Source organism: Choloepus didactylus, chromosome 19 (assembly GCF_015220235.1).
Source record: "Choloepus didactylus isolate mChoDid1 chromosome 19, mChoDid1.pri, whole genome shotgun sequence".
NCBI classification, from domain to species: Eukaryota; Metazoa; Chordata; class Mammalia; order Pilosa; family Megalonychidae; genus Choloepus; species Choloepus didactylus.
In genome coordinates this window covers 50652062-50678153 of record NC_051325.1, presented here as the reverse complement: position 1 = coordinate 50678153, position 26092 = coordinate 50652062, and the positions used below count along the sequence as shown (strand labels likewise).

The 26092-nt window shown below is 41.9% G+C and overlaps 1 protein-coding gene across 2 annotated transcripts in view; it reads right to left on the bottom strand.

Annotated features, from left to right (window-relative positions):
• The window catches only part of EYA2 (EYA transcriptional coactivator and phosphatase 2), a 261616-nt gene that overhangs the window by 30916 nt on the left and 204608 nt on the right, over positions 1-26092 (bottom strand). The gene's annotated exons all lie outside the window — the stretch shown is intronic.

Genomic DNA, 26092 nt, shown 5'->3' with positions numbered 1-26092 from the left:
ATTTTATATACTGTAGGAAGTAAATAGTGGAGTTACAAATAAAAAATTATTGACTTCTATTTGTATTCCACTGTGGTCAGAGAATGTGCTTTGAATATATTCAATGGTTTTTTTTTTTTTTTTTTTTTAATTTGTTGAGGCTTGTTTTATGTCCCAGCATATGGTCTATTCTGGAGAAAGATCCATGATCGCTAGAGAAAAATGTGTGTCCTGGTGATTTGGGATGTAAGGTTCTATATATGTCTGTTAAAATTCTCTATATCTGTCTCTCCTTTCTTTGTTTCTCTGTCGGTAGGGTTCCCTTTAGTATCTGAAGTAGGGCAGGTCTTTTTTTGGCAAAATCTCTCAGCATTTGTTTGTCTGTGAAAAATTTAAGCTCTCCCTCAAATTTGAAGGAGAGTTTTGCTGGATAAAGTATTCTTGGTTGGAAATTCTTCTCTCTCAGAATTTTAAATATGTCATGCCACTGCCTTCCCACCTCCATGGTGGCCGCTGAGTAGTCACTACTTAGTCTTATGTTGTTTCCTTTGTATGTGGTGAATTGCTTTTCTCTTGCTGCTTTCAGAACTTGCTCCTTCTCTTCAGTATTTGACAGTCTGATCAGAATATGTCTTGGAGTGGGTTTATTTGGATTTATTCTATTTGGAGTTCACTGGGCATTTATGCTTTGTGTATTTATATTGTGTAGAAGCTTTGGGAAGTTTCCCCAACAATCTCTTTGAATACTCTTTCTAGACCTTCACCCTTCTCTTCCCCTTCTGGGACACCAATGAATCTTAAATGTGGACATATTATTTTATCTATCATATCCCTGAGATCCATTTCGATTTTTTCGATTTTTTTCTCCATTCTTTCTTTTGTTCTTTCATTTTCTGTTCTGTGGTCCTCTAGGACACTGAGTCGTTGTTCGACTTCCTCTAATCTTGTATCATGAATATCCAGTCTTTTTAATTAGGCCAACAGTTTCTTTTATTTCCATAAGATCTTCTATTTTTTTATTTACTCTTGCAAATACTTCTTTATGCTCTTCTAGGGTCTTCTTTACGTCCTTTATTATCCTGTGCCATGTTCTTCATGTCCTTTATATCCTGTGCCATACTCTCATTCTTTGACTGTATTTCTTTGATTAATTGCGCCAAGTAGTGTGTCTCTTCTGATTGTTTGATTTGGGTGTTTTGATTGGGTTCTCCATTATCATCTGGTTTTATCACATGCTTTAAGATTTTCTGTTGTTTTTGGCCTCTTGGCATTTGCTGTTCTTGATAGGGTTCTTTCAAGTTATAAAAAATACCAATCTTATTTTTCAGATCTACAACTTGGTGGCATTCACTATCTCTAACTAACCAGCAGATGGCGTCTGCGAGTCACCTGTTCCCCTCAAGTCAGTTCTCCTCAACTTTGTCTCTGTGGTGTGTGGGGAAATGATTCTTGTGGGTTCAACTGGTGCACTCAGTTTGGGTGTGTTGTTGGTGCTGTCCGCTCTGAATGTGGGGCATGTGTCTGGGTGGTTAGGGAGGCAGGGCAGCTTTAATACTCAAACCTCCCAGGTGTTCCTGGAGATTCAAGGCTGTTGCAAGAGTCTAAGCCTTCATTTCAGTCCTGCCACAGATTTTCTCTGCCACTGACCCACAAGTCCCTGGCATTGATGTAGGGTCCCTTGGTTTTCGGAGTGGGCCTCCCTTCTCAGCTGTGATCTGCTAGGACCTTTTGCTAAGGGAAGGCTGTGCTATGTCACAAGTGCGCGCCATCCCTCAAGGAAAGCCCCGGGCCGCTGAGCTGTGCAGGGGCGCTCCCAGCCTGAAGCAAAAATGGCTGAATGGGGCATCTCAACTCCCCCCTTTTCGCACAGCTCTGCCTTCCCAGCTCCAGGACATGAGCTGTGGGTGCACCCAAGGCCACTGTCCACAGCTGATATTGTGGTGTGTGCGCGGTGCCATGGGATACACTCCCTGTCAGACTGGGTCTCCTGGAGCGGCTCTGGGCTGTGGGTCTGGCCCTGGGCAGGAGTGTCTCCAGCACGCCAGGGAGCCGGCTGCAAGCAGCATGGTTCCTTTCTCCTTTTGGCTCACCCCTCTGCCCCCCTGGCCCTGAGGCAATCAGCAGCGGACTGTCCTCCACGCCAGACACCTAGAGGTTGGCACAGCCCGCTCCTGCCGTGCTTCACTGCGTGGTTCTCACTGTCATAACTGCAGCCGCTCCTGGTCTTTTTTTTTTTTTTAAAGAACTTGTCCGTCTCCAAACGCCAACCCCTGGTTTCCCCACACTGCAGCGTGGCCACGGGACTTTCAGCTGGCTTACTTACTCATTTCAGAATGCAGACTCCCAGTTTCACCAAGTGCATGGTACCTGTGGTTTTAGCAGACCTTGTCCAGCTGGTGCATCGCTGGAAGTGGTGTTCTGGGTCACTTTCTGGTTTGCATCTAGTATTTTTCATGGAGGTGTTTTTTTGCCCTGTCTCACCTAGCTGCCATCTTAGGTTCTCCGATACTACTGATTTTTGAGTCTTGATCTTGTACCCTGTCATTTTGCTGAATTTGTTTATTAGCTCTAGTAGCTTTGTTGTGGATTTTTCAATATTTTCTCTGTATAGGATTGTGTCATCTGCAAACAGGGAATGTTTTACTTCTTCCTTTCCAATTTGGATGACTTTTGTTTCTTTTTCTTGCCTAATTGCTCTGGCTAGAACTTCTAGTACAATGTTATTAACAATGGTGACAGTGGGCATCCTTGTCTTGTTCCTAATCTTAAATGGAAAGCTTTCAGTCTTTCACCACTGAGTATGATGTTGGTGGTGGGTTTTTCATCTGTGTCCTTTATCACGCTGAAGAAGTTTCCTTCTATTCCTAGTTTTCTAAATGTTTTTATCAAGAAGAGGTGCTGGCTTTTGCAAAATGCCTCTTCTGAGTCAATTGAGATGATCATATGTTTTTTCATTTGCCCTGTTACTATGTTGTATTATTTTAATTGATTTTCTTATGTTGAATCACCTTTGCATATCTGGGATAAATCCCACTTGATCATGGAGTATAATTCTTTTAATGTGCTGTTGGATTTGGTTCGAGAATATTTTGTTGAGGATCTTTGCATCTATATTTATGAGAATATTGGTCTGTAATTTTCTTTTCTTATCTTTATCTTTTGTGGTGTTAGGGTGATATTGGCCTCCAAGAAAGAGTTAGGAAGTATTCCCTCTGTGTTTTAGTTTCCCAGCTCTTAAATACAATACAATTGGTTAGCTTAACAATAAGAATTTACTGACTCATGATTTCAGAGGCTAGAAGGCTTGCTTCCTCCTGGGATTGGTATCTTCTGGCTGGCTGGTGATCTTTGGGGTTGCTTGGCTTTCCCATCACATGGCAACACAAATGGTGGCATCTTCACCTTTCTCGTTTGGATGCTGGGGACTTCCAGCTTCTGTCTGCTCTGTGTCGCTTCTCTTTTTTTTTTGTCTTTCACTCTGCTTATAAAGGACTCCAGTAATCTGGATTAAAACTCAGCCTGATTCAGTTGGGCCACACCTTAACTGAGGTAACATCTGGAAGAGATCTTAATTATAACAGTTCTACACCCACTGGAATGCAGACCAAGGCCCAGAACATGTCCAAATGGGTACAAAATTTAATTTATCACATTCCTCTTCAATTTTTTGGAAGAGTTTGACAGAATTGGTGTTAATTCTTCTTGAAATGTTGGGTAAGATTCACCAGTGAAGCCATCAGGTCCTGGGTTTTTCTTTGTTGGGAGGTTTTTGATTACTGATTCAATCTCTTCACTTGTTACTGGTCTGCTGAGATCTTCTATTCCTTCTTGAGTCAGTGTAAACAGTATGTTTGTAGGAACTTGTCCATTTCATCTATAGTTATCTAATTTGTTGGTGTACAGTTCTTCATAGTATCCTCTCATAAGCCATTTTATTTCTCTGGGGTTGGTAGGAATATCCCCCTTTTCATTTCTGATTTTAGTTTGTATCCTTTCTCTATTTTTCTTTGTCAATCTAGCTAAAGGTTTGTTGAGTTTATTGAACTTTTCAAAGTTTTACTTATTCTATTGTTTTTTTAATTTTTAAATTTTTTATTAAAGAAATTGAAGGTTCACAGGAAAATCATCATAAAATACAGAGTTCCCATATACCGCCCTATTAGTAACACCCTGCATTAGTGTAGTATATTTGTTACAACTGATGAAAGAACATTTAAATAATTTTACTGTTAACTATAGCCCATGGTTTACATGAGGGTCCATGGTTTGTGTTGTTCAGTCCTATTTTTTCAAAATTTTTTATTCTAGTAACATATATACAACCTAAAATTTCCCCCATTTAACCACATCCAAATATATAATTCAATGCTATTAATTATGTTCACAGTATTGTGCTACCATCATCAGCATCTATTACCAAGACTTCCATCACCCCAAACACAAACTCCGTACAATTTAAGCATTAATTTCCATTCCCTACCCCCTCCCTGACCCGTGCTAACCTATATTCTAATTTCTGACTATGAATTTGCTTATTATAATTATTCCATATCATGGCGCCTACTGATAATTTCTATCGCATATACTTTTATGGGGGTAAATGGTTTGATTTTTGGGTAGTGTTTGTAGTTGAGAGCCTACAATATCTTGGCTTTTTAAAAAATTCTCTTTCTATATATAATTCTCTATATATTGGCTTTTAAAAAAATTCTCTATTTCATTTATTTCTGCTCTAATCTTTGTAATGCCCTTCCTTCTGCTTGCTTTGGGTTTAGTTTAATCTTTTTCTAAATCCTCTAGTTTGGGGGTTATGTCTGTAGTTTGAGATCTTCTTTTTTAATGTAAGCATTTAGAGCTATGGATTTCCTTCTCAGCACTGCCTCTGATGCATACCATAGGTTTTGGTATCTTGTATTTTCATTTTTATTTGTCCTAAGAAACTTCCTAATTTCCCTTGTGATTTATTCTTTGACTCACAGGTTGTTTACGAACTTGCTATTTCATTTTCATACATTTGTCAATTTTCCCTCTGTTACTGATTTCTAGCTTCATTACATTGTGGTCAGAGAAGAGATATTGCATGATTTCAATATTTTTGAATTTACTGAGACTTGTTTTGTGACCTAACATGCAGCCTATCTTAAGAATGACTCATGCGCATTAGAGAAAAATGTATATTCTGCTGCCATCAGGTTTAGGAACTCTGCCACTAGGTGCATATATTAAAATTATTATGTCTTCTGTTGAATTGACCCCTTTATCATATATGGTGACCTTCTTTGTCCCTCACAACAGTTTTTGACTTAAAGTCTATTTTATCTTATATCAGTATAGCTACCCCAGCTCCCTTTTGGTTTTTACTATTTGCATGATATATTTTGTCTTATGCTTTTTTTTATGTCCCTCAATTCTTCTATTAATACCTGTTTCATATTTATTTGATTTTTTATAGTGTACCATTTTGAGTCCCTTCTCATTTCCTTTTGTATTTATTTTTCAGATATTTACTTTGTGGTTACCATGGGGTTTAAATTTAACATCCTAAACCTATAACAATTTGATTTGATCAAAATCAAATCACATTTACTTTGATACCAATTTAACTTCAATAACATAAATACCTGTGTTCTTGTGCTTTTCTGTCTCCCTACTTTTTTGTTGTACTTGTTACAAGTTATATCTTTTTTTAATAAGAAATTTTATTTTGAGATAAATTCAAACTTATAGGAACAGTTGCAAAAACAGTACAAACCCCATAAACAGAACCCAAGCATACCCCGACCCCCTCCCCAGATACCCCGATCCACCACCTTTAACATCCTGTCACATCACCATTTCTTTCTTTCTTTCCCTCTCTCCCTCCCTCCCTATCATCTATCATGTATTGCTCTGTCTTCTGAACATATGAGAGCAAGCTGCACACATCCTTGAAAAAAACAATATAATTCACATGTACATTTCCTATGAACAACAACATTCTTTCATGCAATCCCATTAAATGAAGCTAAGAAGTTCAAGAAATTCAACCTTGAAACAAAGCTAACATTCTATATTTCCTTTTTTTTCCTTGTGTCCCATCTGTGTCCCTTTGAGCCTCTTCTCCTCCATCCTCAGATCCCTTCCAGGATCATCCTTGGTATTTAATTGTCATCTATTTAGACTGTCTTTTTTTTTTTTTTTCAATTGTGAAAACATATATACAGCCTAAATCTTCCCATTCCATCCCCTCCCTAGCATTCCATTAGTGGGATTAATCACATTTAGAATGTTGCAATGCTATCACCTTCCCACCATCCCTTTCTAGAAGTTTCCCTTTACCCCAAACAGAAACCCTACACTCATTTCTTAACTCCCCATTGCCCCTTCTCCCACTTCTCGGAACCCGTACTCTACTTTTCATCTCTATGGTCATATTCTCTGATACTTTCTTTGTGTTTACCGTGGGGCTTAAATTTAACATCTTAAATCTATAACAATCTTGTTTTTCTTTGATACCAACTTAACTTCAATATGACACATAAACTATGTGTCATTCCCTCACTTTTATGTAGTTCTTGTCAAAAATTACATATTTTACACTGAGTTCAAAACCACTGATTTATCATTACAGTTTATGTATTTTAGATCCTGTAGGAAGTAAATAGTGGAGTTACAAATCAAAAATACAGTAATATTGGTATTTACATTTACCATGTGATCTTTAGTGGTACCCTTTATTTCTTCATGTAGTTTCAGTCAATTGTTTAGTGTCCCTTCCTTTCAGCCTGCTCAACTCTCTTTAGCATTTCTTATAGGACTGATCTACTGGTGGTGAAGTCCCTCAGCTTTTTTCTCTGTCGGTAGGGCTCCCTTTAGTATCTGAAGTAGGGCAGGTCTTTTATTAGCAAAATCTCTCAGCATTTGTTTGTCTGTGAAAAATTTAAGCTCTCCCTCAAATTTGAAGGAGAGTTTTGCTGGATAAAGTATTCTTGGTTGGAAATTCTTCTCTCTGAGTTTTAAATATGTCATGCCACTGCCTTCTCGCCTCCATGGTGGTCATTGAGTAGTCACTACTTAGTCTTATGATGTTTCCTTTGTACGTGGTGAATTGCTTTTCTCTTGCTGCTTTCAGAACTTGCTCCTTCTCTTCAGTATTTGACAGTCCGGTCAGAATATGTCTTGGAGTGGGTTTATTTGGATTTATTCTATTTGGAGTTCACTGGGCATTTATGCTTTGTGTATTTATATTGTGTAGAAGCTTTGGGAAGTTTTCCCCAACAATTTCTTTGAATACTCTTTCTAGACCTTCACCCTTCTCTTCCCCTTCTGGGACACCAATGAATCTTAAATGTGGACATATTATTTTATCTATCATATCCCTGAGATCCATTTCGATTTTTTCAATTTTTTTCTCCATTCTTTCTTTTGTTCTTTCATTTTCTGTTCTGTGGTCCTCTAGGACACTGAGTCGTTGTTCGACTTCCTCTAATCTTGTATCATGAATATCCAGTCTTTTTAATTAGGCCAACAGTTTCTTTTATTTCCATAAGATCTTCTATTTTTTTATTTACTCTTGCAAATACTTCTTTATGCTCTTCTAGGGTCTTCTTTACATCCTTTATTATCCTGTGCCATGTTCTTCATGTCCTTTATATCCTGTGCCACACTCTCATTCTTTGACTGTATTTCTTTGATTAATTGTGCCAAGTACTGTGTGTCTTCTGATCTTTTGATTTGGGTGTTTTGGTTTGGGTTCTCCATATTGTCTCATCATATGCTTTAAGATTTTCTGTTGTTTTTGGCCTCTTGGCATTTGCTTTACCTGATCCCTAATTTGACAGAACTGCAGCTTGGTGGCATACACTTTCTCTAATTAACCAGCAGATGGCGTCCATGAGTCACGTATTCCCCTCAAATCGGTTCTCCCCCATTTTGTCTTTGTGGTGTGTGGGGGTCTGATTCTTGTGGGGTCCAATTGGTGCACCAAGTTTGGGTGTGTTGCTGGTGCTGTCCGCCCTGAATGTGGGGCATGTGTCTGGGTGGTTAGGCAGGCAGGGCAGCTTTAATAATCAAACCTCCCAGGTGTTCCCGGAGATTTAAGGCTGTTGCCAGAGCCTAAGCCTTCATGTCAGTCTTTCCACTGATTGTCTCTGCCGCTGACCCACAAGTCCTTGGTATTAGCGTAGAGTCCCTGGGATTTCCGAGTGGTTTCCCCTTCCCAGCTGTGCTCTTCCAGGACCTCTGCTGAGGGAGGGCCATGCCATGTCACTAGTGCATGCTGGCCCACCAAGAAAGCCCTGGGTCTCTGGGCTGTGCAGGGGCGCTCCCAGCCCACTTCAAAGATGGTTGAATGGGACGTGTTAACTTCCCCCTTTTCGCACAGCTCTGCACTCCCAGCTCCGGGACAATCAGCCGTGGGTGTATTAAAGGCCACTGTCCACGGCCGATATTGTAGCTTGTGTGTAGTGCTGTGGGAAAGATTCCCCATCACACTGGGTTTCTTGGCACGGCTCTGGGCTGTGTGTCTGGCCCTGGGCAGGAGAGTTCCCCGCACGCAGGGGAGATGGCTGCAAGGAATGTGGTTTTTTTTCTCCTTTTGGCTCCCCTCTGTTCCTCTGGTCTTGAGACAATCAGCAGTGGGTGTGGGCAGGGGTATCCTCCACACCAGACACTGAGGCGTTAGCCCAGCCCAGTACTGCCATGCTTCACTGCACGGCTCTCCCCATCGTTTCTGCAGCCACTCCTGGGCTTTTTTTTTTAAAACTAGTCTGTCTCCAAATTCCAACCACTGTTTCCCCACACCAGCAGCACGGCTGTGGGACTTTCAGCCGACTCACTCACTCGTTTCAGAATGCAGGCTCCTGGTTTCACCAAATGCACGTTCCCTGTGGATTTAGCAGACCTTGTCTGGCTAGTGCATCACTGACAGTGGTGTTCTGGGTCACTTTCTGGTTTTTATCTAGTATTTCTCATGGAGGTGTTTTTTTTGCCGTCTCACCTAGCCACCATCTTAGGTTCTCTACAAGTTATATCTTGTGCATTGTATATCTAAAACCATAAATTTATCATTACTTTTAATGCTCTTGCATTTTAGAACATGTAAGAAGTAAAAAATGAAGTTATGTGCCAAAAATACAATACAATAATACTGGCATTTATAATTACCAATATGGTTACCTTTATCAGAGGCCTTTGTTTCTTTATGCTGTTTCTAGTTTCCCTTCCTTTCAGTTTGCAGCTTCCCTTTAGCATTGCCTCTAAGACATGTGCAGTGTTGACAAACTCCCTCAGCTTTTTTTTTTTTTTTTTTTAATCTTGGAATGTCTTAATCTCTCCCTTATATTTGAAAGATCTTCTTGCTGGATATAAAATCTTGATTAGCAATTGTTTTCTTGCAGCACTTTAAATATTTCATTCCACTGCCTTCTTGCCTCCATGGTTTCTGACGAGAAACTGAAACTTAATCTTATTGCAACTCCCTTATACTTGCTATTCTCTTGCAGCTTTCAAAACTTGCCTTGTCCTGGGCATTTGATAGGTAGACTGCAATGTGCCTAGGCATGGTTCTCTTTGAGTTTATCCAGTTTGGTGTTCATGGGCTTTGTGAATGTGTCTATTTATATCTTTTGTTAAATTTGGGAATTTTTCTGCCATCATTTCTTTGAATATTCTTTCTACCTCCTTCTCTCTTCTCTTTCTGGAACTACCATAATGCATATATTGGTATGCTTGACGGTGTCCTACAGATCTCTTCTCTTTTTTTCATTCTTTTTTCTTTCTGCTCCTTACCCTGAATCATTTCAATTCATCTTGTCTCTGAGTTCAATGATTCTTTCTTCTGTCAGTTCCAATCTGCTGTTGAAACCTTCTAGGGTACTTTTCATTTCAGTTACTGTGGTCTTCAATTCCAGTATATCTGTTTGGTTCCTTTTTAAAATTTCTGTCTCTTTATTGAGATCTCATATTGTTCATTCATCATCTTCCTGATATCCTTTAGTTCTTTCTCCATGTTTTATCTCCTTGAGCACACTGAAGATCATTTTTTGAAAGATTTTGTCTAGTATGTCCAAATTCTGGTCTTCTTTATGGATGGTTTCTGAATTTTTATCTTGTTCCTTTGGATGGGGCATCATTTCCTGTTTCTTTGTTTGTCTTGTAATATTTTATTGCACACTGTACACTTTAATATTTAAAAATCTTAACTCTGGGATTTAGTCCGTATGTTTGTATCCAGCTAGTGATATGACAGAGATTTTCTTGAGTGCCAGGAGTTAACACAAACAAACAAATGCAAAAAAACACCTTTCACAGACTCTGCAAATTGGCTCAGCATAGGTCAGTGCTCTCCTTCAGTGTGTAGCCATCTTATCAAGAAGATCAACCTGAGGTCTTGTCGTGGTTTTATGCTTGCTCATGGCCTTAGGAATTTTCCTATTTACAGGAATCCCAATGTCCCTTCCACTCCCTAAGAAATACACTTTCTCCCCTTCCAGGTGCTCTGTTGTATGTTTTAAAGACTATAATCCTTTTCCCAGGCTGCTTTGACTTAATGTTCTCATATATTGCTTTAGTTGTCCATAGGCTGTTTCTGCCTGCAAGGCCAGTTCTGAGAGGGCCAGCTGGAGACAAGTCTCCTGGTTCAGTCTTTCAGGCTGTCACCCAATAGACTGACACCAACATACAGGCACCCCAGTATGTACATAGGGTTACTGTGCTCCCTCTGGGACAGGGCTAGGGACCCACAATGGGAGTGCAGGCTGGCTCTCCACCATGCTGGGGAGGTAGCAGGGGGAGCCTGCAAGGGAGCCACGAACATCTCCTACTGCTATAAAAGCTGCATTTTCTTGGTTTCGCCTTTGCCCAGTTACTGAAAATTGTTTTCCAAAGCTGAGGAAGACAGCTCTGCTAATTTTTGCTAATTCAAAGATTCGATTGGGGAATGGCAACCTGGAGCATTTTATATTGCCAAATTGGTTGATTAGAAGTGCCAAATTAATTTTTTTTAATTAAATTCAGTTTTATTGAAATACATTCACACACCATACAATCATCCATGGTATACAATCCACTGTCCACAGTATGATAACACAGTTATGCGTTCATCATCACAATGTATCTCTGAACATTTTCCTTACATCAGAAAGAACCAGAACAAGAATAAAAAATAAAAGTGAAAAAAGAACACCCAAATCATCCCCCCATCCCACCCCATTTGTCCTTTAGTTTTTATCCCCATTTTTCTACTCATCCATACACTAGATAAAGGGGGTGATCCACAAGGTCTTCACAATCACACTGTCACCCCTTGTAATCTACATTATTATATAATTGTCTTCAGGAGTCCAGACTGCTGGGTTGGAGTTTGGTAGTTTCAGGTATTTACTTCTAGCTATTCCGATACATTAAAGCCTAAGAGGTGTTATCTATATAGTGCATAAGAATGTCCACCAGAGCGACCTCTCGACTCCGTTTGAAATCTCTCAGCCACTGAAACTATTTCGTCTCATTTTGCATCCCCCTTTTGGTCAAGAAGATACTCTCAGTCCCACGATGCCGGGTCCACATTCATCCCCGGGAGTCATACTCTGCATTGCCAGGGAGATTTACACCCCTGGGAGTCAGGTCCCACGTAGGGGGGAGGGCAGCGAGTTCACCTGTCGAGATGGCTCAGTTAGAGAGAGAGAGGGCCACATCTGAGCAACAAAGAGGTACTCAGGGGGAGACTCTTAGGCACCATTACATGCAAGTTTAGACTCTCCTTTGTGGTAAGCCACATTAATTTTTTAAAGATATATATAAAGGTAACCTTGTTAAGATTGGAGAGACTGCATTGGGGGTGGGGGTGGGGGCAGCGACATCTGGGGAAGACTGAGCTGCTTGGAGAGGAGCTCGGCTGGAACTTGGGAGGAGGAGTTAGTGCTCCCTGAATGGGCTTTGGAAGATGGTAAGTTTGGTTGTAGAATCCTTGGTACACTCTGGCCCAGGCACAGCTGCTTTGTGGCAGGTAATAAGGTGCAACTCAGTGTTTAGGAGCTTCTGTTGCTACTTCTGCACAGGACCTAAGCCCTCTGTGGTGCCCAGGACTTGAAGGCTCTGGAGGACCCAGATACAGCATTCTGGGCCTGGGCAGTGGCATGCTCTGGTGGGCCTGGAGAGCAATGGCACCAGAGAAGTCTCAGTAAGTGGCTTCTTAGGGGTCAGCCATGGGTAAGTGGGAGTTGGAACAGACAGAGAAGGATCATGACAGATGCTAAATGGTGACTCCAACTGAGAAACTCTTTGGGAAGTGGGGGAAAAAACTGGGGGGACTATTAGTGACCATTCTTGAGCCAGCAGATATTTGGTTTATGCTTAAACTTTTTCTGCTCATTATTTCATATTTGCTTTCTCTCCATGTACTCAGGGTCTTAAAATTCATGCTTGGCAGTCTCAGGTATAATTTATCCTCATCCCCCATTCCCAAAAAGTATCCTTTCCTAAACTAGTTGAGCACTATGATACTCCTAAGATTTAAGCAATTCATAGTGTCACTAACCAACACAGCAGCAACTGGCCACATGTGGTTACTTATATTTATATTTAAGTTAATTAAAATTAAAAACTCAGTTCCTTAGTCCTTTTCAACTGCTCAATAGCCACATGTCCTGGACACTGATGTAGAATAGTCCCATCATTGCAGAAAATTTTATTGGACAGCACTGTTCGAGGGTAAGGGAACTCGGCTGACAACCTCTCTTCTCTGTTGATGTGCTCAAATAGAGAAGAGTCTGAAAACTGGCCTGGAGACGTGTCTTATTTAGCCTATACCATGCTTAACATTTTCTTTTTTGGAATAATGGTCTACATGTAAAACTACAGGAGATCTCAATCTCTCGCCACATTTTCTGCTTATCTTGGGCATTCACAGACTTCGGCGATGTGGAGCACGCATTCCTCCATCCTGACAACCCTGAGGCTGAGCTGCTGCAGCCTCCTGTGGCCTGGGCACCCATTTCCAGTTCTCCAGATCTCTACTGGGTGTGCTTTACGGTACATGACTTGGCCCCTGAAGGCACCTGGGTTTTGGACCTCTCATGTACAGCCGTCTCATATACACGGCAGCATCCGAGGCCCAGCCAACTCTGATATGCTAATAAAAATTGTACTTAAAAATCAATGCTGACTTTACAAACCCTGGTACAGAGAAAACAAAACAGCAGACTTTCCCCAGTGCATAGCCCTGCCTGAAACTGGAAACACCGCCTCCCCCCCGCACTGCCCTCGCCCTAGCCTTTTTCTTAAGCTCGAAGCTTTGGGGGTCACAGAGGCTCAGGTCCCTGGGCAGGGTTCCACAGGCTTCCTCTGATGTCAGGGGAAAGGCATTTGGGGAGGCTCTGTTTTTCTCATTTGCAAGGGGATTGTTGGGGGTGCTAAAGTGTGACAACAGTAGCGATCACATTTCGAACTTAATAAAATACCATGACGCTCAGCTAGACACTACCTCATACTACACCAGCTGACCCGGATCGAGTTACGGGCTCAGCTGGCAACCGAGAGAGCCGGACAGGGCAGAGGACGTGAGGATGGGGCCTGGGGACTGTGTTCTGCTGCCCCCTCCAAGGCCTCCAAGATGCAGGGGGGACATGTCTGCACAGATCCTGGCTTCTCACAGCCCAGGCTGCTTCTGGCCTCTTCTGGGCCAAAGCTTGAGTATTTTGGGGGGTCTGAGTTGGGCCAGCTGGCAAAGACAAAGAAAGGGTTTCAATGGCCTTGACATGGTGTTAGGTGCCGCAGAGCTGGGGTACAAGCTCCAGTGCATTCGTGGCCTCAAGGAATTTACGCTCCCTGACCCCAGGGGACACCTGACAATGCCAAGGAGCCTTGTGCAAGGACGTTCATCATCCAAGTGGATCTGGAAAACACCTAAAGGTTCCTCGATTGGGTCATAGCTAAACAGAATGTGGTATATCCATTCAGTGGAATTCTACAAAGCAATTCAAAAGAATTATTTATAATTAGCAAATGGAAATATCTCCAAGATGTATTATAGTATGGAAAAAGCAGGCTAAAGAATGCTACATCTAGCATGATCTCATGTATATATTTATAAAAACCCATAAAAACATGAGATATTTTATATGGACACTGCGGTGGTTTGTAGCTATAAATATCCGGTAAAAAACATGCTTTTATACTTAATCCATTCCTGTGGGTGTGAACCCATTGTAAGTAGGACATTTTGTTGGGGTCAATTCAGTTAAGGTGTGGCCCACCTCAATCAGGATGGGTTTTAGTCCTATTTCCAGAGGCCATTATAAGTGGAATGAAATTCAGACAGGGAGAAAACCATGGGAAGCAAGAAGCTGAAGGTCAGTGGAACCTGGAAGAGAAGGGAGAGGCCAGGAGAAGCCACCATAAGCACTGCCATGGGACAGAGGAACCAAGGACCAATGAACACCAGCAGCCAGCCCCAGAACACCAGTCTTTGGGAAGAAAGCATCGCCCTCATGATGCCTTGATTTGGACTTTCTCTTAGCCTCAAAACCGTGAGCCAGTAAATTCCCATTGTTTAAACCAAACCATTGCATGGTACTTGCTTGAGCAGTCAAGGAAACTAAAACAGACACATACATATATACATAAATGTAAAAACAAAACCAAAACCAGAACATCTGGAGGCTCATGCATCTGACTAGAACCACGGGTTCCATCTGGGAGGGCACTGGGATTGACGTGGTAGTCAGAGGCTACCAATAAGGCTTTAGCCTTATTGAAATCCTTTCATATCTTTTCAGGAGAATGCAATTGTACTGCTTTTGTAAAACAAACACATTAATTAATAAATTAGAATATGCATCCCATGGAGTCAGAATCCAGAAAATAGGTTACCAGGGGACAGTGTGGGGACAGGGAATAGGGAGTTAAGGCTTAAAACGTACAGAGTTTCTATTTGGGATGATGGAAAAGTTTTGGTAATGGATGGTGGTGACAGTAGCACAACATTGTGAATGTAATTAACACCACTGAACTATATACTTGAAAGTGGTTAAAATGAGAAATTTTAGGTTGTTCATATGTTACCATTACAAAAAGACACCATGGAACTACACAATGCAAAAAGTAACCCCTAATATAAACTATGGACTATCGTTCTCCCTGCTTCGACACTTTCAGTTTATTCTCCACCCAGCAGCCAGCGCGACTCTGTTAAACCTTAAGTCAGATCACATCTCTTCCTGCTTGAAATCCTGCAATGGCTTCCACCTCTCTCTGCAAAGAGTGCAGTCCTCACAATGGCTCCAGAACCCACATTATCTGCACACCCGCCCCTCACCACCTTCCTGACCTCACCTCCTATCTCTCACCTGACTGGGCTCCAGACACTGCGGGGTCCCTGCTACTCCAACAACCAGGCACACTCCCGTCGCAGGGTCTTTGCACTCGCTCTCCCTCTGCTCTGAAGGCCTTTCCTCTCTCTCTCCACCTGTCAAAAGCCTGTAAGAGGCTCTGATGAACTTTATATAATTATATATATACATTTTTGGATGCTGGGGTGTTGGAATGGCTGGAAGGAGGTAAATGACATAGTGGAACTACAGCCTACAGCATTCCTTGGGATTTGCTCTATAGCTGCTCACTAAATTGTGCCTTGAAGGTCTTCACCTTTCTGTACACACCTTGTATTGCATAAAAAGGAAAGAACTGAAGCTGTGGAACTGTAACCCATTAACAATTTTTGAAATTACCTATATGACTGCTTGTTGAGCTGTACATCAAGAGATGACACCTTTCTGTATGTATGTTATATTTTGGAAATGGCAGAAGTTGTGGAACTGTGACCCATGACATTCTTTGAGATTTGCTAACTACTTGTGAAATTGAACATTGAAAGTTATCACTGTTACGTATGTATGTTAAAGTTCACAATAGAAAAAAAAAGGGAAAAAAAAAAGGCTCTGATGTCACTTCCTCTGGGAAAACTCCCCCAACTCCAGTTCAAGTCCAAATGACTTCTGTTTCTTTACCCCACATCATTTTGGGGCCTCTCAGACTAACCCAGGCCTGACTTAAGTGGGCGATTTTTTCTTTCATCCACTAAATTGAGAAGTTCTGAAGGTAGTGACCATTTATTACTGATTTTTGCAAGGCTGTAGAGCAAGGCAGTTAAAAGCACGGATTCTGAGGACCGGATTCAAATTCTGGCTGGGCTATTTACTAAGCAAATGACCTTTGGCAAGGTACTGAATCTCTCGGAGCTTCAGCGTCCTCATCTATAATTGAGCTAACTGACAGCACCTACCTCCTAGGGTTTTGTCAGGATTAAATGAATTAATGCAGACAAAGCACCTTCAAGAGTGTCTTGCCTAGAGAAAATGTCTCATATATGCTTGCCATCACTACCACTATTATTACTATTTTGAGTTCTGTAGGCCCACACTCTGTGCCTATTACAGTCATCATGAAAATTAATTGAGCCCATCATCAAGAAGTCTCATCAGTGGTGAGCTCTGCTGAGGAGGCAATTTATTTATTTGACAGCTTTATCAAAATACAATTACACACCATTGAATTCACCCATCTAAAGTGTATATAAAATTCAGTGGTTTTTAGCTTTTTCAGTAATGGGCCACTATCACCACAGTCTATTTTAGCACATTTTCATCACCTCAGAAAGAAACCCCATACCCTTTACCTGTCACACTCTTATGTCCCTATCTCCCTCTGCCCCGTCCCTTGGCAACCACTAATCCATTTTCTGTTTCTACAGATTTCCCTAAACTGGACTCTCATGTGAATAGATTCATACACTATGTTGTCTTTTGTGACTGGCTTCTTTCACGTCACATAATGTTTTCAAGGTTCGTCCTTGCTGTAGCACAGGTGAGTACTGAGAGGCAACTGAGAAGCAAAGCAAAAGACCCCATTCCTTAGTCCAAACTCCATGGACACTTCAGATGCTATGCACTCACACCCCTCAAGGAACAGGGGGGAGAAGAACTGGGTAGAGGCATTCAGGCTGAACATCCTAGAATGCTGCACTTGGCATTCAAATGCCCACCCCTGGCTCCAATCCTGCCACCTTCTAGGTATGAGATCTTGGGCAAATCGCTTAACACCTTTGAGTCTTTAGGTTTCTGAAATAACCTTTTTATTTTAGGATAGCTTTAGATTAACAGAAAAGTTGCAAAGATAGCAGAGTTCCCATATACCTCAGTACACAGAAAGTTCCATATGCCTCGTACCCAGTTTCCCTATTGTTAACATCTCATATTAGTATGGTACATTTGTTACAGCTAATAAATAAATATTGATATACTATTAACTAAAGTCAACACCTCATTCGATTTCCTTAGTTTTTATCTAATGCCATTTTTCTGGTCCAGGATCCCATCCAGGACACCACATCACATTTAGTCATCGTGCCTCCTTAGGTGCTTCTGGGCTGTGACAGTTTCTCAGAATTTCCCTGTTTTTGATGGTCTTGGCAGTTTTAAGGAGTTCTGGTCAGGTATATTGCAGAATGCTTCTCAATTGGGATTTGACTGATGTTTTCCTCATGGTTAGACTGAAGTTAGGTTTAATTGTGTCCCCAAACCCCCATATTACTCAGAGTTTGCCAGAAAAACAGAACCAACAGGATATATGTCTGTACATAAAAAGATTTATTTTAAGGAATTAGCTCACACAATATGATTCTGGGGGCTGGTAAGTCTGAATTCTGTAGGGCAGGGAAATTTCAGTGGAAGGGCTGTTGAAGGTTTGAGACTGAAACCTGTAGAGGCTGGAAACTCAGAGAAGCAGAGAGTGTCATCTTGAGGCAGAATTTCTTCTTCCTTCTAGAACCCTCAGTTCTTTGCTTTTTAGGCTTCCAGCTCATTGGATGAACCCTACCTACATCATGAAGAATAATCTTCTTTACTTAAAGTCAACTGATTGTGGATATTTATCCCATCTGCAAAACACCAGCATAGCAATATCGGGGCCAGTCTTTGACCAAACTGGACACTATAACCCAGCCAAGGTGACACATAAAAATAACCATCACACCCATGGCACCGATGAATGTGACCATGTCATCTGGAGGCAGGGTCTTTGCAGATGTAATCAGGGTAGGATGAGGTCCTGCTGGAATAGGGTGGTCCTAATCCAATACGACTGGTCACTCTGGGATGAGAAGAGACACAGAAGCCGACATGGAGGGGAGAAGCCGTGTGATGACTGCGGCAGAGACTGAAAAGATGCGGCTGTAAGTCAAGGGATGTTAAGGTCTGCTGGGAAACCACCAAAGGCAAGAGGAGTCACGGGAGGGCCCTCCTCTCCAGGTTTCAGAGGGAGCCTGACCCTGCCAACACCCTAACTGGACTTCTGCCCTCCAGAACTGGAACTGCGACTCAATACATTTCTGTTGTTTTGAGCCACCCGGTTTGTGGTGCTTTGTTTGGCAGTCCCGGGAAACCAACACAGCTACATACTATCAACGTGACTTCCCAGTTGATGTTGACCTTGACTACCTGGCTGGGGCAGTGTTTGTCTTTTCCCGCCTTTCCATGCTGTACTCTTAGGAAGGAAGTCACTAAGAACAGCTCACACTTAAAGAGTGGAGTGTTTACATAAATTATTTTTTCTGCACAGGAGACTTGTCTATTCTCCCCCATTTATTTATCACAGCATGGACTTGTGGATATTTATTTTGAACTTAGCGTTAGAATCCAATACAGTGTGTTTTATTTCTTAAATTGTTCCAGCTTTGACCTCTGGGAACTCTTTCAGTTGGCTTCTGTGTCTCTTTGACAAATCCCTATCATTGTGGGCTTTTTTTTTTTTTTTTTTTTTTTTAGCATTTCCTTACTTTTCCGGCATTATAAAATGCTCCAGGCTTGTCTTTATATTTCTTGCCTCAGTCCCAGAATCAGCCATTTCTTCAAGGAGCCCTGGTTCCTTTTATTGGACAATGGTATCAGAAACCAAGATCCGGGTGCTAGGAGTGCTTGACATGGCTGTCGTTGCTTCTTTCCCCATCAGCTGACAGAGCAAAGTTTTCAGTTTTAAAAAAGTATGAAACATGGCTAATGCTTCACTTGCAGGTGTTTTACAATGCATGTGGCAGGTGCTCAATAAATGGTACCAATCATAGTCCAGATCCTTCCTTTCACAAATGTGAAAATGGAAGCTCAGAGAGGATCCAAGAATCACGGAGCCCTGGTACAGGTGTCTTCTGGGATTGCAGGAGCGCCCCACCTTTCATCAGTGATGACAGCAATTCGTGTATCTGTTAGGTTCTCAATGTCCAGTTTTAGTATCAGGGTGATGATAGTCTCATAAACTTCGTGGGAGAATATCCCATCTTTTTCTTTACTCTGCACAGTTTGTATAAGATGGGATTTATTCTTTCCTGGGAGGCTTGGTAGAACTTTTGTTTAAAACCAGCAGGACCTGGTGCTTTTACTGGGGAGTACATCTCTAACTACTATTTCAATTTCTCCTGGTCATTGGTTTATTTTATTTCTTTTTATTTCCTTTTGGGTTAATTTTGGTAATTTATGTTTTCCTAAAAAAGTGATTTATATCTTCCTGAAAAAGTGGCAAGTTCATCTAGGTTTTGGAATTCATTGGTATAATATTATACATGGTATTTTCATAATTAAAAAAACACTTGAATTTGTAGTAATGCCTACCCTTTCATTCTGGATTTTGTTAGTGTTTATCCTTTTTATTATTACTATTATGATTATTATGATTATAATTATTGTCATTATTTTTTAACCCTTGATCATGCTTGCCAAAGGCTTATCTATTTTATTGGCCTTTTTGATGACTGGTTCTTATTAACTTTCCTGTTTTTCCAATACACTAATGTTAAGGCTCTCAGTGTCTATCTGAATCATGCTTCGGCTGCATCTCACAGATGTGATACTTGGCATTCCTACCGATGCTCATTTCTAAACAGTAAGCTCTGTGACCAACACTTATCAAAATCCCATTCTGAGTAAGCTGGCGACAGCTGGGGTTCCCAAACTGCCTGGCTATGCTTCAACCCCATTACTTTTTGTCCTTGGCTGCCTGGAGACATGAACGCAGAAAGGAAATCGTTGACAAATTTGCTTTAGAAAAATGACTCTTGTCAGAGCCCAGATGAACTCCCTGGCCTCTCCTTCTCCTTTGAGGCAGGAATATTTTTTAAGTGAGATTGCTTAATGCTGTCTCTAGACCAGCCAGAGAGGGGTCTACTCCCTGGGAGGGAAAGCCCGGGCCTCCTTCCCATGCTGTCTAAAGGTTTAGCTTATCTGAGGGGCTCAGAAGAGGCCAAGGCCCGCACTGTATTAATGGCCGGTTGGGCAGGACGCCTTGGAGAGCAGCGCAGCGCTGACATGGTGAAATATTATTCTCCCTGATAGCTCCTGCAGATCTATAAATCAGACCTTAGCAATCAGGCCCCGTGTCAGGCAAGCAGCCATGGCCTACCCTGATTTCAGATTCAGCCAGAGACGTCTGAGTCCCTCCAGCAAGGTCCTTTCCAAGGCAGCATTATCTGGAAACACGCCCCACCCCCAGCCCACCTGCCTGTCTGGCCGCTTCTGAACGGGGCCAGAATTATCTTCTGCCAGATACTTGTAGGTTAATCTTTTAAAAAATTTTTATTGTGGTAACATATCTACAACATAAAATTTCCCATTTTAACCACTTTCAAATATATAGTTCCATGGTATTAATTACATTCACAATGTTTGTTTTTTTTTTTAAACATCATTTTTCCCCTTTCTTTTTCCCTTTCTCTCCTTTGTGAAAATTCTTTTTTTATGGTCATCAACCTATGTGGCAGAGTAGTGCCCTCTATTCTTTTTTTTTTTTTTAGAGAAGTTGTGGGTTTATAGAACAATCATGCATAAAACACAGGAATCCTATGTACCACCCTATATTAACACCTTGCATTAGCGTAGTACATTTCTTACAATTGATGAAAGCACATTTTATAATTGTATAATTAACTATAGTCCATGGTTTAACTTAGGGTTCACTGTTTGTGTTGTGCAGCTCCATGGATTTAAAAATAATTTTTAATCTAATAACATATATACAAGTTAAACTTTCTCCTATTAACCACATTCAAATACATAATTCAGTGCTGTTAATTATAGTCACCACCATCCATCACCTAAACAGAAACTCTGTATTCATGGAACATTAACTCCTTTTTGGTGCTCCCCAACCTTTATCTACTTTCTGTCTCTATAAATTTGCATGTTCTAGTTATTTCATGTAAGTGAGATCATACAATATTTGTCCTTTTGTATCTAGCTTATTCCACTCAACATGATATCTTCAAGACTTATCCATGTTGTAGCATGTACTTCATTCCTTTTTACAACTGAATGATATTCCATTGTATGGGTATACTGCATTCTGTTTATCCATTTATCTGTTGATGGACACTTGGGTTGCTTCCATCTTTTGGCCACTGTGAACAGTGCTGCTATGAACATTGTTGTATAGATATTAGTTTGAGACCCTGCTTTCAATTCTTTTGGATACATACCTAGAAGTGGATTTGCTGGGTCATATGTAATTCTATATTTAAATTTCTGAGAAACGCTTAAACTGTTTTTCATAGTTGCTTCACTATTTTACATTCTCAACACACCAAAATAAACTACCTAGCAAAGGGAGGGAACGGGCCAGGGTCTAGACACCAAGCCCAGGCTGGGGTTGGAGAATCTGAGACCAGGATTTGAGGAGGAGAACATGCAGTTGATGGAAAGAGAGGTTAGTAAAATGGAAGATGAGAATTAAATGCTGTGACAGACTGCTAGCTTTTTTTCTGATACCTGTTCTCCCCACTACCATGGTCATTGAATGTTCAGTTGGGCACATGAATAAACACTACATTTCCCAGGAAGTTCTAACTATGTGATCTGAGTCTGGCCAATAGCATATAAGTGCAGGTCTTGTGTGGCAGCTTCTGGGAATGGTCTTTAAAGCCAGCAGGGTTGCTGTCTGAAAGGGATGTGTTTCTTCTTTGTCCTTTCCTCCATCTGCTACTTGGACCTTAGATGCCACCATCTTGGTTCATGAGTGCAAGACAGACACATTCAAGAGTTGGTTGAGCTGCAACCTGGCAGAAACCTGGGTTCTTCATGAAAAAGAGCTCCCTGGATTGCCTACTTCTGGAGTTCATGCACAAAAGAAATATATTCTATTTTTGTTTAGAGCATGTTAATTTTCTTTATTCTCTCCCATTTACTTGCAGCCTAAGTTAATCCTTTGACTACTAAAGTCAAAGTCAAGAACATGAACAAAGTCAATTTCCTGGGTATAGGTTAGAAACTCCAAAAGGCAATTCTTGGTATGTACAGCGTCAGAGGGTGAGCTCACCAACAGCCAATAATCTACGAATAGTTACCAATTACCTGCTATTTGCCAACAATTTGGCAGAGAACATAATTGCACATATTCTCTGTCTTCATGGAATTCTCAATCAGTGGGAAGACAAACTTCAAATAAATTACTGAAAATAATTAATGAAATAGTTGCAAGTGTGCAAAGTGCACCAGAGAAGTATGAGATGTCCTGGGCATGTATAAAGGAGGAACTTGATCTTTTGAGGGGGTTCAGGTAAAAATTCCCAGAAGAAGTGGTGTTGGGTCAGGGATCTGAAAGATGAATAGGAATTGGCTAGGTCTTGGACCTTGAAAAGTAGGGGGAAGTGGGGGGATGGTAGGGAAGATGTTACTGGCAACACAGTCGGACCTTCCATTATTACACCTGGAGGGCACCCTGTCCTGGCAAGAGAGCTTCCCGTGCTCCCAATCACTTTGAAATTTCTTTCCACGAAGGAGTTGGATTCCAGTTCAGCTCCAATTCAGCTCTTTTGCCTTCTCTTGGTTTTGGCAAGGGTTGGGGTTGGAGGAATGGAAAAGGAGACTAAACTGTTCACATCTCCCAAAGCAATAAAACCTAATATTGGGGCAAGTTTTAACCTCTGGATCCTACTCCCCTCTCTAGAGACATACACGTGGAGAACATATACGTATGCTGTATTCAATTTCAGGGGTTCATAATCCCCAATACATGGGCGATCAATCTCCCAAGCTGTAAATTCTACAGGGCAATCATCTCTAAGTCACTTAACTGCCTGTCCAGCATTTCTGATACATACTTACATCTAAGGTGGTGAGAAAGAGTAATCAGAATGGATCTATCTGCAGAAGTATTGGCTATTCAAGGTTCCTTAAATATACCAATCAATTTCTTGCCTCTTTGCCTTTGCACATACTGTTCCACGATCTTGGACTTCCTTTCTCCCTAGTTATCCCTTTCCTTTTCCTCCCCAACCACCCAGCAAGTTCCTACTCTTCCTTTAATGCTCCGCTCAAGCACTTCCTCCTCTTTGAAGTGTCACACTTCTGTTCCCTCTTATCCCACCCCTTGCCCCCACTGCCCACCACAATCCTTCCTGCTCCCATTGCACAGGTCTCCTCCCTGTTCCTGTCATCCGCTGACCTCAACCCTGAGAGCCTCAGGGCCTTTGCACTAGCTGTTCCCTTTACCTGGAACACTGTTCCCCCAGTTTCACATGGTTCACTCCTTCACCTCCTCCAGGTCTCCACTCAACTATTAAGAAAGATTTTAGCTGGTTATACCTGGTAACACAGCCTCTGTGACAGTCCCTGCCTGACTCTTTCTGTCTCCTTTCAGTGCACTTTATCTGACAAGTAGTCGCTTATGGTCTGCCCCCCACCCTGCCGAAGGTCAATGCCTTGAGAATGGGAACCTCACAGGGCTTTGTTGCCTGCTGACCAGGGCCTGGCAAGTGGTAGATGCCCCATACATGGGATGAACCCCTTTATTTACAGACAGCCACAGGCTTAAGACAAGGAAGGGACCTGCCTTTGTTCCAAAAGCCTGTCTGTCTGTGCAGCAGGACCTCGAGCGGACAACTGACCCTCCCTCCTGCAGGACACGCTCCTCTCCCCAGCTCCAAACCACTAGAATGCAACTGTGATTTATGCCACCTGCACCCCAAATGGCCTCCTTGGAGGGGGGAGGGGGGCTACAGGAGGCTGCTCGTGAGATTTTCACAGGGGCTGCCTTGCACCAATAAACAGTATGTTTTCAGCTGGGTGAGCTTTAGCTTTTCCATCTTGTAACATGGTTTCAATTCTGCTGAGGTGCCCTGGGGGCTTCTGGCATTGGGGACATTTTTGAAAAAAATTTAGAGACTCAAAACAAACTGGCTTCCCTGAGTAACTCCAGCTGGTAATTAAGATCCTTCTCTAAGAGGTGCCACTTCAACTTTGGGGCCAGCAAGAAACAGCAGAGGGGGCGAAATGCTGCAGACATCGGCTTGAGACACACACTAACCCTGTACAATACCTGGCTCTGAGGCTCAGGTTCAACCAAGACTGCCAAGGTGTCTCCTGAGTCTGGTGCTTTTACTGCAGATGAGCTACCAACTCACCTATCTGCCTGCCATTTGGCATCTCCCCGTCTCAGACATCTCAAACCCAATGTGCCAGAACAGAAGGATGCATTTTCCCCACTGCATACCGGCTCCTTCCCTGTTTTCTCCACGTCCCTAAATGGCACCAGCATCCTGGTAGATTAGGTCAAATCTAGGTGTCGCCCTTGACCCCTCTCTCTCCCTCTTGGCTTTAACTCCATCCCAAATCCCACATCTTCTCACCTCTTGGATCCAACCCACCATTTTCTCTGGCTTGGACAATTGCAGTTAATGTGTTTGCTTGTCTCCATGCATACATCTCCCCCTCCCCCACCCTCTCTGTTGTCTATTCTCCATGCAGCAGCCAGAGTGGTTTTAGAAAACATAAACCAGATCTCGGTAGATTTTTCTATTTACCTCACCATCACCCCATGTCTGTCCGTGGCGCTTAGAATGAATTCTGATTCCTATGATCCATGGCTGGCCCGTTCTTCCCTCTGCAGACAGACTCAAGAATTCTGCCTCACTTTTGCTCTTTTACTCATTCATTATAGCCAGGCTGACCCTCTCTCTGATTCTGGATCATTTCAAACTTGCTCTCACCTCAGGGCCTTTGCAGGTGCTCCCCCCGCCACCCCCAAACCTCCACCTGGCTGCTCCTTGTCATTCTTCAGGCCTTGGCCTTCCCCCGACCACCCTTGAAAAGGCTGCCCCTTCTTCAGGCCCCCATCACTCACTGTCATGCCTGATTGTTTTATTTTCTTCGCATCCTTCTCATTACCACAAACTATCTCATTTATGGATGTGTTTGGTTATTTATTGCCTGGGCCCTGGGGATGCCAGGTGAATCAGACAGTTGTGGTCCCTGCTCTCATGGGACTGTTACTCCATGGGGGAGGCAGGAAAAATTTACCCTGGATTTTTCAATGACAAAAGGTCATAGTTTCCATTTTTTTTTTAAAAAGCAATTTGGGATTGAGATTTGATATTTGCAACCAACCACATCTTCACTACTTCACTATGCTCCATAAATACTCGCTGAATTGAATTGCCAAGGCTATTTTTTTTTTTGGTAACTGATAAGTTCTTTTTTTCTTTTCTCCTTTTCCCAGTTGTCAGAGGTCACTGAAAAGGGAGCCTGCAGATTGCTCTCAGCTAAAGAGACAGACCTAGGCCTTGATGCCACTGGCATTCCCCATTGCTCCAAAGTTCTCTTCTTTCTCCAATAAGTTTTTACCTAGATCCTCTCTTTGAAGCAAATTTGGACCGGGAACATCAATTCCATTTTAGAGACGGGAGGATAGGGCCCCATGAGGCTTGCCTAGATTGCACAGAATGCAAGACTGATAATTTCAACAGGGACTGCCCCCTCTGGAACTCGAGGCCTGCAGAGAGAAAAACCTGTATCCATTCCTGATGATAAATGCTATAATGCCATAGGCTGGCTAGGACAGATCTGGAATTCATAGCCTTTATAACTAATACTTCACAGTTTAGTCCTCATGGATTTTCATGTTCCAGAAAAGATTCCTGTAGGAGGAACAGAATTATTCTTTCACATATAGTCCCATTTCAGATTGCCTTTGTTTTTCAATCTGCTAACACAATGCAAATATAATTTACAAATTATATTTCTTATTAGTCAGAAACCCTTCTTCACTTGGAAAAAGCTGCTTCCTCTTTCATGAGAGTTAAGTGATTCATTGGATTTGGCTT